Here is a 4,912-nt window from a genome sequence, read left to right as displayed (position 1 = left end):
ATTATTCTTTCCTGCATCCTCGTTGTTTTTAAGAGATCCTTTCTTACCTTTTCACTAGCTGCACCAGCATTTTCAATATCTGAAACTCTGTCTTCACATTCACTTAAACGGTTTTGGTGATTGAGAGTTTAATTTCCTTTATATCTCTTTGACTCTGCTTCATTCAATCTATTTCTTTCCTGTATTGTTCATTCAGGGAATCCGTTATTTTTCTAATCTCCTCTATTTTTTATCATTATCTTCTTTAGAAGCAGTTAGAAATTCTTTTACTGCAGTGTTTCTTTCAGATTGGGTTTACTGCTTATGTTTCTGTAGTTGTTTCTTTACTTCATCTGCTATGAGTCCTGAGAGGTCTTTTTTTATTTCAGAAAAGAATTGCACTCTGATTTCCTCTCTGTCTTTCTGCTGTTGCTTATTTACTATCGACGTTTTTAATTCATGCATTTGAGCCAAGCTAGTGTCCTCCGCACTTGTTCTGGTTGGGTACTGGGTTGCTTCCATATGTTTCTGCATTTGATTCTTTAGTGCAGATAATATTAATCCAGGGATTTCTTTTTTCATTTCCAATCTGAGGTCTTCTATTTCTTTCTGCAGCTGTTTCTTTATTTCAGAAGCTGTTGATTCATTGCTTTCAGATATGTGATTTTCCACTTTGTTCTGTGTTAGTGTCCTCTGCACTTGTTACGGGTGGGCTTGTGTTCTGAGGTTGCATTTTGTTCCTTCTCGTCATTTTGTGTAGCACTGTCTTCTGACCTTTGTTGTAGATCTTTGCTGTAGTTAAAACCTTCGCACGTACTGAAGTTCAGGTACGGTTCTATAAAGTTTGGACTTATCCTGCTGCGTCTGGCTTAAGTCTGGCTGCTTTGCTCAGCTCCTTCCCGCTCCTGACCTTGAGTGTGAATATGTTGTGCCCTTGGGCTAGGACTGGGTCTGGAGGTTCCCCGAACTCGGCAGAGATTCCTACTGGGCGGGCGGGGTGGGGAAGGTACTGCGGAGTGTTGCAGGGCGTCCCGAGGGAGTGGGAGCTGAAAGTAGCTATTGATAATCTTCTGAATTTCCAGTGGATCTGTGGTGATCATACGCTTTTCACTCTTTATCATTTGCGTTTGAATTTTTTCTTTCCTCTTTTTGATGAGGTTAGCTAGGGACTTTTCGATTTTACTTAGTCTTTCAAATAACCAGGTGTTTTATTTGTGCATTCTTTGAACTGTTTTCATCTGAATTGAATTAATTTCTGCTCTAAACTTTATGATTTCTTCCCATCTTGGGCACCTGGCTTGGCTTCCTCTTCATTTTCTAAGTGTCAGAGGTGCAACATGAGGGTGTTTATTTCTTCCTGTATAGTTTTCCTATTGTGTGTGTGCACAGCTATGAATTTTCCTGTGAGAACTGCTTTCTTCGCATCCCATAGATTCTGATATTCTGTGCTTGAATTTTCATTAAATTGTAGATATTGTTGAATTTCTTGTTTAATTTCATCTGTGACCCACTGATTGTTGAGTAGAGTGTTTTTTAATTTCCATACATTTAGGGTATTTTTCTGATTTCTTTTTTCATTTATTTCCAGTTTCATTGCACTGTGGTCAGATAATGTGCATGGGATAATTTCTGTTTTCTTGCATATACTTAAGCATGACCTATGGACTAGTATGTGGTCTATTTCAGAAAATGATCCATGTGCAGCTGAAAAGAATGTGTATTCACCTGTCGTTGGGTGCAACACTGTGCATGTGTCCACCAAGCCCATTTGTTTCAAACTCTGGTTCAGTTCAGTTATTTTTTGTCTGGTTGACCTATCTTTTTCGGATAAGGAGGTATTAAGGTCTCCTGTTAAGATTGTGGTATTGAATATTAGATTTTTCGTGTCTATTAAGATTTGCTTTATATATTTGGGTGCTCCGTGTTTGGTGCATACATATGTATGAGTGTTACCTCTTCCTCTTGAATTTTTTCCCTAACCAGTATCTAGTGGCCTTCTTTATTTCACTTGATTATTGTTGGTTTGAAGTTGAGACTGTCTGAGAGTAGGATTGCTACCCCTGCTGTTTTCTGAGGTGCTGGTGCATGTACTATTGTGTTCCATCCTTTGACTTTCAGCTTATGAATTTCTTTATGCATTAAGTGTTTTTCTTGTACACAGAATATTGTTGGATTTTGTTTCCTTGTCCATTGTGTCAGTCTATTTCTCCTAAATGGTGAATTGAGTCCATTTATATTGATGGCTGCAATTGAGATGTGCTTACTTATGATTGATATATTGTTTACCTTTTATCATTTACTCCGTTTTCTCTTGTGCTTGTTTGCCCTATTTAATTGATTGCTTCTGATCTAATTCATGGAGTTCTGATCATTTTGGTCCCACTCTAGAACATCTTTCTGTAGCCTGTGTAGTGTTGGCTTTGTCATCATGAAATTCTTTAGTTGTCCTTTGTCGTAGAAGTATTTCACTTCTTCATCAAGCTTGAAAGAGAGTTTTTCAGGGTATAGTAGTCTGGGATTGAATTTGTTTTCATAGAGGGCTTGAAGTACCCTTGCTCCATGCTCTCATTGCCTTCATGTTTTGTGGAGAGAAGTCAGCCATAGTTCTGATGGGTTTTCCTTTGAATGCGATCTGCTTCTTTTCTCTAGCAGCTTTCAGTATGTTATTCTTGTGCTGGATTTCTGGGTTCTTGACTATTATATGTCTTGGTTTGTTTTTAATTAAGTTGAAGTTATTTGACATTCTGTATGCTTCGTTTACCTGAATGTCAGATTGTTTCCTCATATTTGGGAAGTTTTCTGCTATTACTTCTCCCCATATTCTTTTAATATCATTTTTAGTGGCTCCATCTGTGTCATTGATGTCTATTAGTCGCACATTATGCATCTCTGCATTGTCTTGCAGTTGATGAAGTATTTTTTCCTGCATCCTAGTTGTTTTTAAGAGATCTTTTCTTACCTTTTCATTACCTCCACCTGCGTCTTCAAAATGTGAAACTCTGTATTCACTTTCACTCAAATAGATTTGCAGGCTTGTGATTGAAATTTCAAGTTCCTGTACATATCTTTGACTCTCCTTCCTTTGATCTATTTCTTTCCTGTATTGTTCATTCAAGGAATCCGTCCTATTTCTAATCTCCCCTATTTTTTTCAAAGTCTTTTTTATAAGCAGTTATTAATTCTTTTACTGCAGTTCTTTTTTTTTCCAGATTGAGTTTCCTCCATATGTTTCTGTATTTGATTCTTTGCTTCAGATGAATTTAAATATTTCTTTTTTTTTTTTTCAGAGATTAACTCTGGTCTGAGTGCCTCTCTATCTTTCTGCTGTTGTTTCTTTACTTGCGACGCTATTAATTCATACATTTCAGCTGAGCTAGTGTCTTCTGCACTTATTCTGTGTGGGCATTGTTTTCCCCCCATAATTTTCTGTGTTAGATTCTTTATTTCGCATTCTATGAATCCAGAGATTTCTTTTTTCACTTCAGGAATTAATTCTGCTCTGAGTTCCTCTATAACTTTCTGCTGTTGTTTCTTTTCTTAAGATGCTGTTAATTTATTCATTTCAGTGGAGCTAGTGTCTTCTGCACTTGTTATGGTTGGGCTCAAGGCCTGAGATTGCATTTTGCTTCTTGTCTTTATTTTATATAGCAGTAACCTCTGCCCTTTGATGTAGAGTTTTTGTGCAGTTATAACCTTAGCATCTACTGAAATTTGGGTGTAGATCTCTTAAGTTTGAGTTTATCCAGTTATGCTTGGCCTAGGTCCATCTGTTGTGTTCAGCTCCTTCCTGCTCCAGCCCTTGTACGTGAACTTGTTGTGCCCCTCTGGCACAACAGTGAACCTCTGGTGACCCTCTGTTGTGTCTCTGGCCCAGGGAGCACTGAGAAGCCCAGATGCTCTCCCACACAATAGGTTAGTGTGGGCTTGGGCTGGATCTGGGTGTCCCTAGAGAGTCGCAGAAGTTGTCACTCACTTGGAGGTGGGGGTTTCGCAGGGTTACAGGTGTCCCGATGGTGCAGTAGAGGGTCTCACTTATGTGGGTGCCTGAATTTTGGTCTGGACGCTTCCCGTGGCTGAAGGGAAGCCAGAAGCCCTCCCATATGATCGTTGGGCCTGGGCTGGGCTGGACCACTAGGGGTCCCGAGAGAGACACAGAAGTTTTCACTCACTTGGAGGAATTAATTAAGAGGTCTTTCACATCTTTGACTAGCTGATTTTTATTTTTTATTTTTATTTATTTATTTTTTTTGTGAGTGGTTCAGCCTGCACTTGGTGCGGGCTAGCACAGTAAATGATGCCAGGGATCAAATTTTTTTGTCCCTGTGCTTGCCTAAACTTGCCTAAAAAGTCTTCTTTGTCCAATGAGTGATATTGTTGGCCTGAATTCTTAAGTATTTACATTTTCTTTGGTCTTTTTTAAAATGTATTTGGTAAAAGGTATCACTGCAGCTCAGACTCTTAGTGATCGTCCTTTGTCAGCCTCCCCATCTCTTGAATTATAGGCATGTGCCACTGTATTATTGGTAGCCAGCTCAACATGGTCCAGGACATGACCAACGCACATCATGTGGTACCAGGGTTAAACGTTGGTCCCCGTGCTTGCCCTAAGCAGGGGCTTAGTTCACTGAGCTATCTCACTGAGCCAGTATTTTTCCTTTTTGATGTCACTGTGTTTTAAATTTTATTTCTATGAATTCATTACTTGTGCATAGGAATGTCATAGATTTTTGCATCTGGATTTTTGTATTCTGCAACACTGCTAAACTTGGTTATTAATTCTAGGAGTCTTTCAATGGTGATTTTGGTGTCTTGTAAATTGATAGTCATGTTGTTGGCAAATTATATTTTGATATCATCCTTTCCTATGCATATCACTTTTGGGTGTTTCCCTTGCCTGTTATTTTGCATAATTTTTGAGGACTATGTTGCACAA

Source organism: Octodon degus, unplaced genomic scaffold, assembly GCF_000260255.1.
Source record: "Octodon degus isolate 3935 unplaced genomic scaffold, OctDeg1.0 scaffold00081, whole genome shotgun sequence".
Lineage (NCBI taxonomy): Eukaryota > Metazoa > Chordata > Mammalia > Rodentia > Octodontidae > Octodon > Octodon degus.
This window is presented reverse-complemented; position numbering follows the sequence as displayed.